This window comes from Larus michahellis, chromosome W, assembly GCF_964199755.1.
Source record: "Larus michahellis chromosome W, bLarMic1.1, whole genome shotgun sequence".
NCBI lineage: Eukaryota > Metazoa > Chordata > Aves > Charadriiformes > Laridae > Larus > Larus michahellis.
In genome coordinates, this window is record NC_133929.1 from 16,081,631 (window position 1) to 16,101,037 (window position 19,407).

A 19,407-nucleotide genomic window follows, 5' to 3' on the forward strand; every position below is an offset into this window, starting at 1 on the left:
CAGCTCTTTTGCCTCCCTTTTCTCCTTCGGGTCAGGTATGACAGCTTTTGAGAATTTTGAATATCCTTGGGATGCTCAGACCAGCATGTTCCTAGTGTTATGTCTCCTGAATGTGTTCCACGTCCTGTTTAGGGTTAAACAGCTATTTAAGACAACCACCCAGAGATCTGCCCCGAGGCTGGATAGTCAGGGGTGGCATGGCATGTGGGAGAACATGGGCAGGTACCTAGAGAACTTCTCGCCTCCAATGGCCTGGGACTTCACCCCTGAACAATTACAGGACCCTGACAGAGTAGTAGAATCTCTGAAGGGAAAATGCTGTGGCTATTCTAGAGAGGCACAACTCACCGCACTGTGCTGGGCCCTGGCCAGTATCTACCAGGCACTGCTCAGTATTATGCAGCACCCTCAGGGGAAAGAGATGGAAACCAGACCGGCAGCCACTGCGGATACTGCAACCCCTGTGACAGTACACAAAGAAATCAGTTCGCTTAGTAAGAGATGATGAACCAGGGCCATCATGAGAGCAGGAGGAAGAGGCAGAACCAGAGATAATTACCCAATCCCTATCCTTGAGCGAGCTGCAGGATATGCGAAAAGATTTTAGCCGACTTTCAGGCGAGCACATTGTCACCTGGCTGCTCCGGTGTTGTGATAACGGGGCCAGTAGCCTGGAATTAGAGGGTAGGGAAGCCAGGCAGCTGGGATCCCTGTCTAGGGAAGGGGGCATTGAGAAGGCAATTGGGAAGAAGACCCAAGCCCTCAGCCTCTGGAAACGACTCCTGTCAGGCGTGAGGGAGAGGTACCCCTTCAGTGAGGATGTTGTATGTCAGCCAAGCAAGTGGACTACCATGGAAAAAGGTATCCAGTACCTGAGAGAATTAGCCATGCGGGAGATGATTTATTATGAGTTGGACAATGCAGACTTACCCACAGACCCTGATGAGGTCCAATGCACAAGGCCCATGTGGTGGAAGTTTGTATGGAGCGCACCATCGTCATATGCCAACTCCCTGGCAGTAATGGAATGGAAAGGTGAAGAGGGACCAATGGTGGATGAGGTGTATGAGGTAGCTGTCTAGCTCTGGTGATATGAAGAAAGTCTCTCTTCCCCCCTTGTCTCAGCTGTGGAGAAACTGTCCCGGAAGGTCCAGCAACTTGAAGAGAATATGTCCTACTCCCCACCTGCACGGGCCAGCATCTCAGCTATTAGGAGCAGGCATTTCCCCACTCAAGAGAGAGACTACACAGAGGGTACACACCACGAGGCACCCTGTGGTTCTACCTGCGTGACCATGGGGAGGACATGAGGAAGTGGGATGGACAACCTACTTGTATCCTGAAGACACGGGTACAGGAGTTGCAAGGAAGAACAACCACAAAAGGGGATCCCTCCAGGAAAAGTGCCGCCCCAGTTTCCAGCGGGCAGTTGCCCAGACAAAGCAGAAGGCCTGATCTTGCTTCTGATCCTCTTGAAGGAACTTCCAAGTCATTTCTGCAAGAAGTGAGTAACAGATACTATGACCAGGATTAGAGGGGCCCTGCCTCCGGCCAGGTGGAGGAAAGGGACAACCGGGTTTATTGGATGGTGTGGATTCGATGGCCAGGCACATCAGACCCACAGGAGTATAAGGCTCTAGTGGACACAGGTGCACAGTGCACCCTAATACCATCAAGCTATAGAGGGGCAGAACCCATTTGTATTTCTGGGGTGACAGGGGGATCCCAAGAGTTGACTGTACTGGAGGCGGAAGTGAGCCTAACTGGGAACAAGTGGCAAAAGCATCCCATTGTGACTGGCCCAGAGGCTCCATGCATCCTTGGCATAGATTACCTCAGGAGAGGGTATTTTAAGGACCCAAAAGGGTACCAGTGGGCCTTTGGCATAGCTGCCTTGGAGACGGAGGAAGTTAAACAGTTGTCTACCTTGCCTGGTCTCTCAGAGGATTCTTCTGTTGTGGGGTTGTTGAGGGTCGAAGAACAGCAGGTGCCAATTGCTACCACAATGGTGCATCGGCAGCAATATCGCACTAACCGAGACTCTCTTGGTTCCCATCCATAAGCTGATTCGTCAACCAGAGACCCAAGGAGTGATCAGCAAGACTCACTCACCCTTTAACAGTCCCATATGGCCGGTGCAAAAATCTAATGGAGAGCGGAGGCTAACAGTGGACTATCGTGGCCTCAATGAAGTCACGCCACCCCTGAGTGCTGCTGTGCTGGACATGCTAGAACTGCAGTACGAACTGGAGTCCAAGGCAGCCAAGTGGTATGCCACAACTGATATAGCTAATGCATTCTTCTCAATCCCTTTGGCAGCAGAGTGCAGGCCACAGTTTGCTTTCACTTGGAGGGGCATGCAGTATACCTGGAATCGACTGCCTGTTGCGTGAAAGGGACAAAGCTGTTTTGGCAGAAAATAAACCCCCTTGCATTCTAACACTCCTCACCGAGGTGGGAAGCTAGGTGCGGCTAGGTTTAAATTCTGAGTGATGCCCAATTCAGCATTATCAGTCCAATCTCGTTTAATATGTATTAAACTATTACGATTTGGATACACTAATAGTGGACTGCACCTTCAGTCTAGTCGTGCTCATGAACTAGCACGGCCACTCTCGAGTCTTTGGTCGCATTCAGTGAGAAACCAAAATGACTAGCTACTTAAAAAAGTGCAGTTTATTTAAAGAACAGATATACAGGTTCTTAGGATTGCTGGTGATAAATACACTGTCTGCAAAGCACGTGCAAATGAAAGTATTGCTACATATACAAAACGCGCGACCAAGTTATAAACGATACAGCCTGGCTATAAATGTAGGAAAGAGATTCTCTAGAGAAATTTCTAAGTTTCCCGAGAAAGCACTCAGTATAATCTAAGTCTTACCCAAAGGCATCCCTATGGCGGGGGGGAAAGAGAGGCTCAGCCCATTGACTGGTCCCGGTAATCAGTGATGGAATTCTTTGCGATGGTGTCTTCCCTGGGTATCCCCCCTCTCTCGGGCTATTTTTATATTATTTGTTATCTTCCAGGTGGAGTTTGAGTGACTTTAGTCATAAATACTTTTATCACGATTGGTGTAAAATTCTCTCGCTTCACAATTAAATGTATAGTTTACGAGAAATTCAGGGCGCAGGCTCAAGGAGGAGTGGTCGCACCTTGGAGGCGGGTAGCCTTTGGGATGGAGGTGTTTTTTGGTATTATAATGACATTATAATGAGCAAAGTTCGCACAAAGGACAGCATTTCATCAAAATTTGACAAAATGTTGGCTCCGAGTATCGAGCGGGCAGCTAATTGGCAGCTTATCTGTTTCATGGTATCATCCCATTCCCATATACGCTATACATCATAAGGTAAAGCCGCAGAATAATTGCATCCCGTCCCGTACTTCATGTAGCTTATCAGGGAACCACAGGTGTTGTATCCTTCATGCCAGCTGCGGCTATTTTCTACCTCAGAAGCCTCTTGATTTTATACTTTTCCTTAATGTGTGAACAATGCTGTACTTCTGTATTGTTACCTAATTTAGTAATTATTCCACACTGCCCCAGGGGTGGAAACACAGCCCCACCATTTGCCATGGACCGATCCAGACTGCACTGGAACAGGGTGAAGCTCCAGAACACCTGCAATACATTGATGACATCATCGTATGGGGAAACACAGCAGAAGAAGTTTTTGAGAAAGGGAGTAAAATAGTCAGAATCCTTCTGAAAGCCGGTTTTGCCATAAAACAAAGCAAGGTCAAGGGACCTGCGCAGGAGATCCAGTTTTTAGGAATAAAATGGCAAGATGGATGCCGTCAGATCCCAATGGATGTGATCAACAAAATAGCAGCTATGTCTCCACCAACTAGTAAAAAGGAAACACAAGCTTTCTTAGGCACTGTGGGGTTTTGGAGAATGCATATCCCAGATTACAGTCTAATTGTGAGCCCTCTGTATCAAGTAACCCGGAAGAAGAATGATTTTAAATGGGGTCCTGAGCAACGACAAGCTTTTGAACAAAACAAACAGGAAATAGTCCATGCAGTGGCCCTGGGGCCAGTCCGGGCAGGACAAGATGTTAAAAATGTGCTCTACACCGCAGCCGGGGAGAACGGCCCTACCTGGAGCCTCTGGCAGAAAGCAGCAGGGGAGACTCAAGGTCGACCCCTAGGGTTTTGGAGTCGGGGATACAGAGGATCCGAAGCTCGCTACACTCCAACAGAAAAAGAGATATTGGCAGCATATGAAGGGGTTCGAGCTGCTTCGGAAGTGGTTGGTACAGAAGCACAGCTCCTCTTAGCACCTCGACTGCCGGTGCTGGGCTGGATGTTCAAAGAAAGGGTCCCCACCACACATCATGCAACTGATGCCACATGGAGTAAGTGGATTGCACTGATCACACAGCGAACTCGAATGGGAAACCCTAGTCCCCCAGGAATTCTGGAAGTGATCATGGACTGGCCAGAAGGCAAGGATTTCGGAATGTCACCAGAGGAGGAGGTGTCACGTGCGGAAGAGGCCCCACCATATAATAAACTGCCAGAAAATGAGAAGAAATATGCCCTGTTCACTGATGGGTCCTGCCGGATTGTGGGAAAGCATCGGAAGTGGAAGGCTGCTGTGTGGAGTCCTACACGACAAGTTGCAGAGGCCAGTGAAGGACAAGGTGAATCGAGCCAGTTTGCAGAGGTGAAAGCCATTCAGCTGGCTTTGGACATTGCTGAGTGAGAAAAATGGACAGTACTTTATCTCTACACTGACTCATGGATGGTGGCAAATGCCCTGTGGGGGTGGCTACAGCAGTGGAATCTGGGCAACTGGCAGCGCAGAGGCAAACCCATCTGGGGTGCTGAACTCTGGCAAGATATTGCTGCCCGGATAGAGAATCTGGTTGTGAAAGTACGCCATGTAGATGCCCATGTACCGAAGAATTGGGCCACGGAGGAACATCAGAACAACCAGCAGGTGGATCGGGCTGCTAGGATTGAAGTGGGTCAGGTGGATCTGGACTGGCAACATAGGGGTGAACTATTTATAGCTTGATGGGCCCATGACACCTCAGGCCCATATCACACTGCCACAAACCCATCAAGGCAAGCGCCATGCGCTCACAGTGGTGGAAGCAACCACTGGATGGCTGGAAACATACCCTGTGCCCCATGCCACCTCCTGGAACACTATCCTGGGCCTTGAAAAGCAAGCCCTGTGGCGACATAGTACCCCAGAGAGAATTGAGTCGGACAATGGGACTCATTTCCAAAACAGCCTCATAGACACCTGGGCCAAAGAGCATGGTATTGAGTGGGTATACCACATCCCCTATCCCACACCGGCCTCTGGGAAGATAGAACGATACAATGGATTGTTAAAAACTACACTGAGAGCAATGGGTGGTGGGACTTTAAAGCATTGGGATACACATTTACCAAAGGCTACCTGGCTAGTTAACACCAGGGGATCTAACAATCGGGCTGGCCCTGCCCAATCAAAACTTCCACGTACTGTAGAAGGGGAGAATGTCCCCATAATGCACATGAAGAATGTGCTAGGGAAGACAGTCTGGGTTAGTCCTGCCTCAGGCAAAGGCAAACCCATCCGTGGGATTGCCTTTGCCCAAGGACCTGGGTGCACTTGGTGGGTGATGCGGAAGGATGGGGAAGTCTGATGCGTACCTCATGGGGTTCTGATTTTGGGTGAGAATAGCCAATGAATCAAATTGTATCATGTTCATTTCCAAGTAACCCTGTCACTGTATGTCCTCAGTACTATAAAAATAATTGCTATCGGTTGTACTACAGTATGAATCACCCAAATTTAGGACAGATGGACTTTGATGAAAAAGCCAGTAAGGCACAGCGGTGATGGGATCAGGACTGACCTCAGCAGCTGGCGCCCAGCAACTTCCTCAAGATCTACATCTTCAGCCCATGGACTGTGGGCATGATCCACACTGGGTACACCAGTCACAAGCTCCAAAAATGCAGCATGGAACAGGCCAGCAGCACACAGCATCTCACCTGCCCTGAGAGACTGTTCTAACAGATGGAGCCCAGAGCCATGGATTACAAGAACTCACCAGACACTTTGGAGGGATGGCCCATAAACTAAGGGCATTATATCTGCATGAATATATATATATATATATATGACAGGGGAAAGTGGTGGCAATTCATTGGAACCTGTAAGATCTGGGCATGGCATAGATGGTATGGAATAAGGGGTGGATAATGTCCTGGTTCCGGCAGGGATAGGGTTAATTCTCCCCAGGCTCCGGCAGGGACTCAGGTATTCCATGCCATGTGAGCCATGCCCACTCTGAGCTGCTGGGGGAGTGGGCAGGAAGTCCTGTTTTGGGAGCGAGCTGGGGTGTCCGGGTCCAGGTGGTTCCGTTATCGTGTTTGTATATTCCTCTATCCATGTTATTGTTGTTGTTTTCTTGTTCCCTTTGCTGTTCTGTTAAACTGACTTTGATTCAGCCCACGAGTTTTGCCTTTTTCTTCTGATTCTTCCCTGTGTAGGGGAAATTTCGAGAGAGCAGCCACATAGTTCTTTGTTGCCGTCTGAGGCCAGCCACAACAGATTGTCAGCGGCACCAGAAACAAACAAATTAGCCTCATGGCAAACCAATCACAGTGCCACTTGTTGTTTTATGTTCAGTCAACAGATAGCTTCAGACTTGGAAGATAACTTCTCCTGCATTTTATCCTTGTAAACTCACCATTTCTTCCAGTGACCAGCTCTGAGAATCATTGAATTAATGTGCTCCCAGAGTCAAGAACGTCAAATTAGTAGATTAGCATGCACATTATAGGGAGTCTAGACTTTTTGCCTTGCTGTTCATTATCACAACAGAACTGTATCCTGCTATCAACTGCTTGAAAATAGATTACCTACTCAGATATTTTTAATTGTGCTTCTTTTCTTAACTTCCTAACTCCACCTCTTCTGAGAAAAGGTATGATATAGATGATGTCAAGGTAAGATAACAAGAACATATACATTCTTAGATAACAAGAACATATACATTCTTAATACAGTCGAAGCTTTTGTTAAATCTTTTTTTTTTCTTCCAGGGATACAAAAATAAAATTTTAAAAATTAGAATTTGATAAAGAACATTCTTACCACAACTCTAAACCATCTTCCAGAAGATAGACATGCAGAGGCTGAGAAACATCTGTACTTAGCTGAATAACTGGAAGTAGAAAAGGAAAGAGATTTTTGCTGTCTGCACCCAGTCCCTATAAAAGTAAATAAAAAACATGTAAAATACTTAAAAAGTCTCAACTCAAGCATTTCAAGAACAGCACTGAAAGAGATCTGTGATGCTGTTCTATTCACATACTGTAAACGTGCATTCACAAAATCAAAGGTTGAAGTTGCAACCATTTCACATAAAAGAAAATATTTAGTTTGATACTGCTGAGCTTTCTCAGTAAGTCTTGAGAAAATTACATAAGTTTTTGGAGAACAAGCAGCTTATCAATGGTCTGCAAGAAAAAAATTATAAAGAATATGCATTCCTAAAAACATTCATTGGTCATTCTCTTTCTGGGAAAGGTCACAGCTCTAACAAATACTAAATGCTGAATAAAATGTGTTAAAGATCAAGAAAAGAATTACTCTTTGGATCTTACCACATCCTAAATCTTTTGACATATTCTAAGAATCAGGAAAATGGTTTGTTTTCATTCCTAAACAAAGAATCACAGACTGACGACAGTGACTTATTAAGTGATCCATGAGTAATACACAAATATGTCTTCCCAAGAACACAAAGTTTTCAATGATCACTTAATAAAAACCCCTAATTTTTAAAAATAAGGTAGAGATAACTATCGTCAAAACTAATCATAAATTAAAACTAATCTTACAAAGATCATAATTCTTATATTGGAAACTACTGGCTATTTTGTAATATTACTAAATAGAACTGAGGCTAGCTGAATGCCGCTTTTGCATAATTACTGTATTTGGAAACTGTTAAATTTAACATTATTTTATGTTTCTCAGTTAAAGCTTCTTTGTGGAATACTTTATTTATTTAAACAAACTTGTCTTAAAAGAAGGTTCTTCCATACGTTTGTCTAATCTCTTGGAGTCCACCTATCCTTTTGGCCTCCACCGTGGCCAGTAACAAGAAGTTCCACAATTCGTATATTGTGAAAATATATTTTCTCTTTGTTTGAACTAACTATACTTTTAAAAGAAACCCAAATTTTCCTTTAGTTGTAATGTGTAATCATTCCCTTTCCACTTTCTCTCCACTGTTAATGTTTTTATAGACCTCTATAATAATATCCTTTATCCAGAAAGTCATGCCTTTCTGCAAGTTCAAGACTGCCTGCATATTCAGTCTGTTCCTGTATGGATACTGCCCTACATCCTAGGAGCCCCTCTCTTGATCTTTGCTAGTTCTACTACATCTTTTTTGAGATGTAGTAGGGGTTGGAGAAGGTGGGATGGCATATAGCCCATATTAAAGAAGTGCTTAATAGCACAGATTCTGCAGGCAATATAACTACATATTGTTTTATTCTTCAATCTTTCCTCAGTAGCCTACTACATTTTATTTGCATTTTTACTGCCAACACCACAGATATTTCTAGATATTTCAAGTTTAAGGATTATTTAAGTTATACCAAGATCTTCTCCTTCACTGATAAGAAATTCAGTTAATTTTAACTATTATCTCTGGATAAAGCAAGCAGCTAATAATTTCTATTGGCTTTCAAAGCTCTCTGCCAAGTTACTTACAGTAAACCTCTAGAGGAATTAGGAAATTTATCGTACATGCATAGAAAAGCAGGGAAGAGAGGCAAATTACCATCAAGAATCGAAACCCCCCAAAAGGTCAAAACTTATTTATTTGACTACAGATTACTAGCAGCTTCCATTTAGATACAGTGTTGCTCAACATAGCTATTAATGTTATATAGCAAGATCTGGGACCAAAAGACATCTAGATTTCTTGAGTTTTGAGAACTGCAAGACACTAAGTGAACTAAACAAACTTGGCTAAATGAACAACTACGGGTAAATGAAACCTAATGTTAATAAATGTAAGCAATATATTCTGGCAAAGGAAAAGTTTCCTACAACACACAGATGTAAAAAAAAACTACAAAAAAAATGGTCTGAGAATAACTACGTTCACCTATATTCTCAGTATTACTATCACTTTTTTATTATTAAACTTCAAAGATGCATTCACGAACAAAGGTAAGGTGATAGTAGTCCCTGCTCACAGATATTTTAAAAGTTATGACCATTTTGTTTTAAAACAGACATTGAAAAAGAGGAGATATTCATGTAGTTAAAAAGAAAATTATGAAAATTATGAGCACAGATGAATACTCAAAAGAAGAAAAAAAATCAAATATTGAAATACAAATAATGGGATGTGATACAAATCTATTATATAACAAAGCAAGCAACTCAGAGCTGCTATTATCTCCATTTCATAACATACGAACGAAGCAAAAGAGAACATCATAAAAGCTGGGAAATTTAAGAAGGGATAAAATAAAATATTTTTTTCCCATATGCTATATAAATGTTGCAGAAATAATTGCAAAAGGACGTAATAGGTATCAGAGTTATGCAGTAAAAAGGTCATGGTAAAAATGGTAACAATAAAAGGGTTGGAATTCTAAATAAACAAGATGACCCACAATTAGTCAATGCCAACAACACCCTTGAGAGACATTAAACCTAGCAGTTATGATTTAAACAAGAAACATTTGACACTAATCTGAATTAAAACGCAAATTTAAAGGACAGGCAAAGCGAAGCTTGTTATGGTGGCCCATATCTTGGCCTATGATTTAAAAATGGCTTATGTTCACAGAATGTTTGCAACCAAAATGGAAAACTCCACATCCTTGGGAGATGAATGGAAAGCAATGGGGAAACAGATGTCCCTATGCTGAAGAATCAATTCTGAAACACACACAACGTTTGTAAGAAGAGACTGACACTCTGGGAAATAAAGGAAGACTGAACAAGCTCTTTTATACAAACTATAAAGGCACTAAAGGAGGTTCAATTCCAAGATTACAAAACCAAAGCAAAAATCCTCCAGAACATAAGCAAATCTGCCTAAAGAACTGCTTTTACTGAACAAGCCCCTGGAAACAAGAGAGTTTCTTGCTTAACATTAGCCATGTTTACCTCCACTATCAGAGAACCATGTCTTTATTATAAAACTGAACAGCATTTAGAAATAGCCTATAAAACCAAAATATACCTTAATTTTACACCTTATACCTTAATATACACACACAGAGAACATGAAGGCATGTCAGAAAGAACAGAAGAAGATACTGGCAACATTTATGTGATTCTGACACTTTACCTGAACAAGATGTATAAGGGTGATTAGAATGGCACATCATAGCATATTGTGCTCCTCACTCTGTTTCCAAAGGAGTGGTAAATACTGAACCAAACATCCTACATATGGTCGTATCTGAAATACAGAACACTTTTTTTTTTTTCCTTACTGTGTGAAACAAGGCCATTAATTTATCCCAGGCATAATTTCCGAAAGATTTAAGAGCTGCTTTTGTCACAGTTAAAATACGGTTTGCTTTAATTTACTCCTCTTTCCTCTTCCTCAAACACCGCATTCCGTACTCTCTGACTGAAGTGACACCTGACTGCACAGGTATTTGAAAAGAACCTATTACCTATGGTAACATTTGTGCATGACAATTAGGGTTAAGTAGTAAATAGAACACAAACAATACTTAATTTGATAACTGAAGTCATTTTCATATTATTATGTTCTTCTCTTAGACAGGATTCCTGAATAACTGCATCCTCTGACAACCAGAAACAGTCCCAGGAAAAATAAAAAAATAAAAAAATAATGCTGAATAACCTCTGAAGTTACGCATGCTTTGAGCAGGGGTTGGACTATGTAACCTCCAGAGGTTTGTCCTAACCTAAATTTTTTCTGTGATGCTCTACAATACTAAAGGGTTAATCTATTTGTCTTCTAAAGTATTTAATTATGAATTAACCTTAAGAGACTCATAAAGGCTCTTACTCAACTTGGGTTTTTTCAGCTGCTTCTCCAGCTGATCTAAAATTCAGGGAAATCTACTGTCATGTTGACTTTACCTACAAGGGACAATTAGGAAAGCTAAATTTGTCGCTCAGGCAGGATTACTTGTAGAAAGAGGAGATAACCTCCAAACCATACATTATCTCTGTCCTTAATACAGTAATACCACGAAAAAAATGGAGACAAAAGCAGTCAACAATTCATTTTTATTTCTGCAAAAACATCTTCAATTCCTTTATGTTTAAGCTGAAGAATATACTTTAACACTAAGAAGGAAGTACTGAAAATTGAGAATGTGAATTTGAAACTTTGCATGCAGTTAAGGAGAATGCTGTATAGGCAATCACGATCCATATCAGTGACAATGAAAGATTACAAATTTAACTGCACAGTCCCTGGGAATGTAAAGCATTTTTTCCCCAAAATGTAGCTCAGATATGAGACAATGAGAATCAAAAGTGGAAATAAAAAAATTTGCAAGAAATGCATTAAGATAAGCAGTGGAAGTCATTCTGTACTCCAAAAGGTGAGTCAATGCAAAAAATAAAGAAGTAATAACCGAACAAGAACATATTACACAAAAGATAAATGAGAACTGAAAAGTGAGAAGAGAACTAAGTAAAGCAAATAATGCAGGCATCTACCATAAAAATAACTAGTCTATCAATGACATTTTTCTACTATTTTTGTATAAGCCAAAACCATTAAGAAGTTCTCTGTTCTTAGTACAAAGCTAGCTCTGAAGTCTATAAAAAAAAAAATACCTGCATATTGACTCTTTCAATCACACAATGTGGAGGAATGGCTGAGTGAGAAGGGACATGACCTGATTGCGATGAACAATCCAGCCTTTCACGTGAGCCTTGAGGAGAAGCCTGTTTAACTACAGGCCCGAATGTGACCGTGAACTCTCCTTGAAATTCTTCAAGGAGCAGAAGTAACAAGGCGGTAAACAAGATAAGAGAAACCACATCTGTGAATAGAGAAAGAAAGTTGTGCTACATAGCAAGGGGTGGACACAGGACGTGTACCAATGAAATAATTGCCTTAATCACATAAACATAGGTTGTAAACCAATCACATATCCATATCTGTTGCTAACGCTTGTTCTTATTGCCTGTCTATATATACTCTGTGAAAACTTGAATAAAGGGAGAACGATCATACTCATATTGAGACCCCATCGTTACTCCGGGTCCGTCTCCCACTCCAACAACACAAGACAGAACGTGAAGAACATGCATTTTGGTGTCACATTCCATTACTTCCTGAAGTAGCTGAAAGAGCAGTGTAAACATGGATTCTAAATACTAAACAAACAAACAAACAAAAGAAACTACAGATTAGACCATCAAAAATACAACTGGTGACATGAAATAGTGATTTTCCTGTATGCTTACAACACTAAGACATCTATGAAGTTTGAAAGACACTTACCAAGTGTGCAAAATGTTACTTTCATTTGGAAAAACGCACACTAGCCTAACCAAGATAAAGTAATTCAGATTTGCTCTTGCATAACAATTCAAGCACGTGATCAATTTGAACATATATGATTTTCATGTTTTGGTAAGTATAAACATGACTTCACAGATAAAATTCTGTAAAGCTGAAGGCCAGCTCTCCAGAAGAAACACTTTGTTAGGGTCAGAGCAAAGGTATGGTCTTCCAGTTTTTGGGTCGGTAGATAAAATTTAGATAATGAACTGAAAAAGACAGCTTAAAAAATTCCAGTGTTTACAGAGTTTCAATTAACATGGAGGTCATAATCAAACAAGAAAAAAAAGCACCTGCTAAATTTGAGTGATCACTATTTGCTGTATTCATGGCTAACATGTCATTGTTTACTTAATGCCAACAGCAGTCACCACTGTAAAGAACAAGAATACAGGAGACCAAGAAAGTCTATGTTTTTAAGGCACTATTTTAACCACACACTTACATTTAATATTTGAAACAGCAGGTTGGGAAGTACTGCGTGAAACAGACATACTAGAAAGTAAGTCACACTGTGTCCTGGTTTGAGGTAAAACAGAATCAATTTTCTGTTTTGTAATTTTACTTTTTAGCTGGGCCTCTTCTAACTGACTAAACTCAGAAATGAACAGCATATTGTTCAGAAACTGTTCACTCCCAGAGTGATAAGACCTGATTATACCAAGGAATGGGATGCACAGAGGCTCTTGCTTAGACTTATTGCTATAACAACCAAGGTCAGCTAACTTTGTTATTTTCCCCGTTAGAGGGTCGGAAGCGGAAAAGCATAGAGGGGGTCACACCTGTAGGGAGGAGCAGACAGAACAGGTGACCCAAAACTGACCAACAGGGTATTCCATCCCATCTGCATCACACTCAGTATAAAAGCTGAGGGATCAAAAGGTCAACTCCCTTTCTTCAATGGCCGATGTCCGAGGAAGACCCTGTCTGTTCGTCTGCTTTTGATCCCGATCTGAGCATTCCTGACTCCAGATCTGGAATCCTGCTCCTGTCCATCACTGACTCCAGTCTGGGACTTTCCCTGTGTCTGCTGGTGATGTGATCATCATCCTGGGAGCTGGATATGGTTTTGTATATGTATATATTGTATAGCTTTTTTTTTATTTTATTATTATTTATTATTTCATTATTTATTATTATTTTCATTAAAGTAGTTTAGTTCTTTTTCTAAACTTGTAAATCTCTTTATCTCTTCCTCTCCTCTCTTTGGGGGGGGGGGAAAGGGCCATCTATCATTCTGATTGGCCAATCCAGCCAAAACCACGACACACTGGTGAGGAGACTTATTTGTTGAAGACAGCATTCATACTGTCTTAGCATCTGATAATAGACAATGTATATAGTACTAAAATATATTGCACATTATCAACCTTAACAGTAAGAGTATGAGCCTTCACACACTTTGGCCTATGAAGACTAAAAAAAAATTATACACACACACACACCCCAATTACTAAGTAGTCTGGTTTAAGATGAAATTGGAAATTACTTTTTCCTGCTTTCCTCTATGGATCTATCTGCTCATCAGAATATGCCCATATAAACGCTCTTACCGGTAAGAACTGGTCAGTTCTGAACTCAAAATCATCTACAGGTAAACAATCATTAAAGAAAAATAATACAGATTGCAGATGGATATGAGACTCAAATAAGCAAATATTCCGTGGATACACAACAATTATAATGTGAAGAATTTGGTAGTAAGTTTAAAATTGCTTATTTTCCAGTAACTCTGAATTAAGAGCTAATCAAACATCTTTGCTAATAAAAGGATATTTAACTTCAATGTTGTAGCTGTCTCAATACGGACCTGAAAGACAAAAGCGAAAAAGCATCACATGAGTCCATTAAACATTATTTTGATTATCAACATAATACCTAAAAATATCAAACCAGTTGCTGTTTTGGCAATTGAATTATCCTGTGTGTTTTGTCACTCTAAGAAGTGCAGTTAGTTCAACTCAGAAATATTTTCGTTCGCTTTTATTTTAGTATCCTTTACAGTTTATTTGGCATTGCTAAAGTGATACCACCTGGAGAAACTACTCAGTCAAAATCTTTATGAAGGTCAAGAAAGAATTAAACAAGGAGATATCTAACATGTGATAAAAAAATCTTGCAAAAAAAGAGTTTAACTTGGGATTATTTTATGGCTTGCTGTCACTCAAAAAGCACAAAAGCAAATAAACTCAACAAGTTAGTATGTTCTTCCCTGGTAGATGTTCAGAAAGCAATAGCTAGGTTTTTTTTATTTGTTGAGTAGCTGCTAGGTCAGTATGCTTAAAAATAAAAAACAACAACAAAAAACAAATGCACAAACAAGCATCTCAACCTCACCTGCTGTCAAACTGAAATTGTAGCTTAAAACCACAGAATAATACTCAGCCAGATTAGCAACCAATGCCATTTATCATATCCTGCCAGCAGATGATAACTGTTGATGCTTAAATAATATTGTATACTGCAGATACTAGTAACAGAATAACTCCATTTTATCTGCACAAAATGTTTGTTTGTTTATATATTATTTATCTCAAGATGCTTCACAACTCTTACAAAAAAGAGAGACTGTTGCTATTGCCATTCATTTTTCCCACTGAAGCCATCACCTAGTGAACATCTTCAGGGTTCTTTTCATGTCTTTGATCTTGTTTTTCAACATTTCCACGATTAAACATCCTCACAACTTCCCAACAGACTTTAAGGTGTGATATTATGAAGTTTTCAACCAAGTTTACATAAGATATGGTATGTGTTTCACCTGTGTTTACAGAACAAATGTATAATCCAAAACACTACTTATACTTACCACTAAGTCTTGGTCTCGAAGCAAGTTACAAATTGCCTCATATAACATAGGCCTCAAGTCCGATTCGAATTTTACAGAAATCCACTGTCCAATTAGCCAAATTACTTGTCAGCGTATTGGCTTATACCTTTAAAAGTGGGTGAAAAAAAAAAAAAGTATTGTACTCATTAATTCATTATACTTGCTGTTCTAGAATGCTTTGATGAAAAAAGAAATCTAAGAATCACTAGGAAAACATTATTCCCCAAAACAATTATTAAAATATTCAGTTTGTCAAGACCAACTTTAGAAATTTAATGCAGAATTTTTTTTCATCAAAATTCTTCACTAGAAGGCTCAGGAAACACCAACTTATTTCTGAAAAAAACAACTCTCTTCCTAAATGACAATCTTGAAAGTCTCACTAGAGATACAGTTTATTCTGCACATAGCACACCAATAAAAGAAACTAAAAATAAATCTTACATTATTACTGCCATCATGGCATCTTACTGCTTTTACCATACTTCCCAGCAATTTCTTTGCCATTCCTTTTGTGCTCAAAATTTGAGGTCAGATACAATTTAAAAATGCAAACTTAGCTACTGCATTACAGAAACTGACAGAGCATTTCATGTCTTCAGTCTAAAACTATTCTCAGAAAGAACTGACATTACCTAATCTTGCACCAGTGCCACAACAAGGGCATAAACCAAACATCTTTAGAGTCAAAAGGAAGAAATAAGAACCAGAATAACAATGAGCTGAATTGCCTAACAAAGACTGAGAAAAGCATTCCATAGAGCTGCTATTTTTCTCCACTGATTATAAAAGCTGGCCAGGAAGAGTAGCTCAGATTTAAATGTTTAACTTTCAGACATATAAAGTTAGGCAAGATGAACTCTATTCATAGAATTTGAAGTAACAAATTATTTTGCTTTGTTATCCTAATTTATTTTTCATTTGATGAACTTCTGCCTTATAAGCCATCAAGATAGTGATTTAAACTGAAGTTATTAAGGCTTCTTTACAGTAAATAAGTTTATTAAACATTCCCATAACCATAAGATAATTAACAAAGCACACCTTCAGAGAACATGAAAGTTGCAAAAGTAGCATGTATACAGCAGCTTATTAGACTGGAACACAAAGCTAATGAGGAATAACATTCCAGTGTTGTGAAGCATGAACAACCCATTTCCTACAAAATAGGATGTGGATGCCCCATCCCTGGAAGTGTTCAAGGCCAGGTTGGATGGGGCTTTGAGTAACCTGGTCTAGTGGAAGGTGTCCCTGCCCATGGCAGGGGAGTTGGAACTAGATGATCTTTAAGGTCCCTTCCAACCCAAATCATTCTATGATTCTATGATTGCTGAAGCACAGCTTTCACAAGATGTTGCCTTACTAACACATCCTTCTACTTGAGAAACTGTGATGATGCAACTTTTTCTATTCTTAGAATACTCACGCCTGATACATAACCTTGTAAAAATCAGAATATTGAAAAAAAAAACAAACTAAGAGTTTTTCTTGAAATTGGCATTGGATAGTTTTCAAACCACTGTCACACATAAAGAAAAGTTCTAAATTACACTTGACATAAGAACATAACTGTCTGCTGACAGCAAGGATTTTCAGTTCTGGTGATATTTGTTGTACAATCCATACCTCCCCTGCCTGCATCTTTGTATATTCTCTCTCTGGTAGAGAAAATATAGCATGCATTTGTGGGGGTGGGGGGTGGTGGGGTTTTTTTGTTGTTGTTGGCTTGTTTTTTAAAGGAATTAAGTTCCTAGAAATTCTTCTACTCATAGGTGCTCATTTTTGAGGTCCTACCTTTTCTACGTTCATTACTTCTGGGGAGAAGCTCACCTTTTAGTACATCATTAGCTTTTACACTAAGAGCACACACTGACTAAGTATAAGCAGATTGAGCCTGCTGGACCTAAAGTTCACATGGGAAAGTGACCATATTGCAAAATAAGGCAGCTTCTGTCATAATAGCCATAGGATGGTAGCTTTAAGCACTCTGGACAGCATTTACACATTCACAGTCAGAAGTATCATACTTGATACCAAAGTACTAAGTGTCACATTGATACTTTCTCTCTTAGCAGGAAAAGAGTTGTTTTAAGACTGAATTATTGCAAAAAAAATGTATTCAGTAAACTATTTTCATACTATGGAAAAGTTTCTCCTTAGTCAGTAAAAACCTAAATATTATGGCAAGTGATAAATTCGGCAATGCAATGTTTCTAAAAGTATTTATTTATTTTTTCATTAATCCCATATTTCTCCTGTTGAGGAATGGCTATATGAGAACGGACACGGCGCCATGCAGGATTGTCAGAAGTAAGCTATGCCTGCCTGCATGGAGAATTCCGAGTCACGCTGATAAGAAAGATGCTGAAGGCCGTGCTGACCTTCCTTAAGTCAGATAAACAACTTTGAGAAAGTAGACTGTGAGAGAACAGGAACAAACCTGGACCCAAGAAACTGCATGTAGGAGGAGTATGAATAATGTAATCTTTAGTGCACAGCCAATAGTTGTAAGACAAATAGGCATATTTAAGTATAAGAGTATAAAAGTCTGATGAAGCTGCAATAAAGCTGAAGCTTGCTTTATCACTCATATTGAGTCGACTGCTTGTTTCCCTCGCTCGTCGCAAGTGGCGCCCGAACAGGGACCCCCCACTCCTTGTTCTCCACCGGACAGCGAGCTTGGAGAAGCACTGGTAGCAGCGACCAAGGAGCAGAAGATCAGCGACAAGACGTGTCGGACCCGTGCTTGGACCCAGGATAATAAAGAAGGGGTTCGCCGTCCGAGTGAAGGCTACCAAAGGGAAAGGCTGCAACTGACCGGATAATTAAGAAGGTCTACACAACGCGCGATGAATAGAGAGGTAGCTTTCAAAATTTTAAAATGCTTTTTAGAAAAGCGGGGAGTAAGCCCTTTAGGCGCAGCTATGGTCTAAGAGAGGGACTGAAACACCAGCGAAACTGTTGCTCAAACTGATTAAATTGGGCAGGAGATGGGGCAACAAGTAACAAAAGAAGAAGGGGCTATATTAAGACTTCTCCTGCATATCCTCTCTAAGAGAGGGGTGAAATACGATGAGCGTATGCTCCGAAGGTTGTTAACCTGGTGCAGAGAGAACGGATTTGCACCAGAGCCCCAGACAGCTTTTAAACCAGAAATATGGGAGGCTGTTGGGAATAAACTGTGGGAAGTGATAAGTAAAGGAGACAAAGAGGCATCACCGTTAGCGACGACATGGTGGTTGGTGTTATCGACCTTACAAGATATGAGGGTGGAGCGAGCCACGGCAGCCGGGGCTTTTGCAGCATTACAACCCACGGGAGGGGGATCGAACAGGCCAGGTCCGAAGGTCTGGGACGATCCCCTGCTGAGCCCCTCTGCTCCACCTGAGGCCGAGGGAGGAGGCAGAATGTCAGCAGAGACGGACAGAGCCGGAGCTGTTTGCTCCTGCCATTGCCCACCCCAACCCCCACGCTCCCTCCCCTCCCCAGTCATCTCCTTGAGATAAAAGTGCTGGTTTTGTATGTCTGCTGTGTAAGTGTGTGTGGGCGCCAGCTTATACCTGCTGATCAGCATGTGTGCTACTGTTTGCTTTTTGTTGTGTGCAGTGTCGTTAGGTGACTCCACTTGAGCAGGTGTTCTGCCCGGTGTGGTACTGTTCTCGTATGCATCTAGGGCTGACACTCCGTCAAGTGAAGAAGTTTGTATATACACAGTGTTTAGACGTAAGGCGAGTGCGCCCCAAGTAGATACACCAGGATGGGCTGTAGAACCGATGGAAGTCCTGAAATATTGGGGTGTAGGAATGTGTCTGAGAGAAAATGATCACGTGAGCCAGCCTCCCTACTATGAGAGATTAGATTAAGAGCAAAACAGGTGGTAGAAGATGGAATTAGTACATGGGAAAAACGGGGACTGAGAAGGTAGAAAACATGTTGTGCTAATGACTAAACAATTTACTATGTGAATTCTTGTAACCAACTTGATCTGTGAATGAACTGCATGGACAGCGCGTGAACAGAGA

General features: G+C 40.8%; 1 pseudogene; it reads right to left on the bottom strand.

Annotated features, from left to right (window-relative positions):
* Window positions 1-19,407, bottom strand: part of LOC141735668 (importin-11-like) — a 195,802-nt pseudogene that overhangs the window by 45,885 nt on the left and 130,510 nt on the right.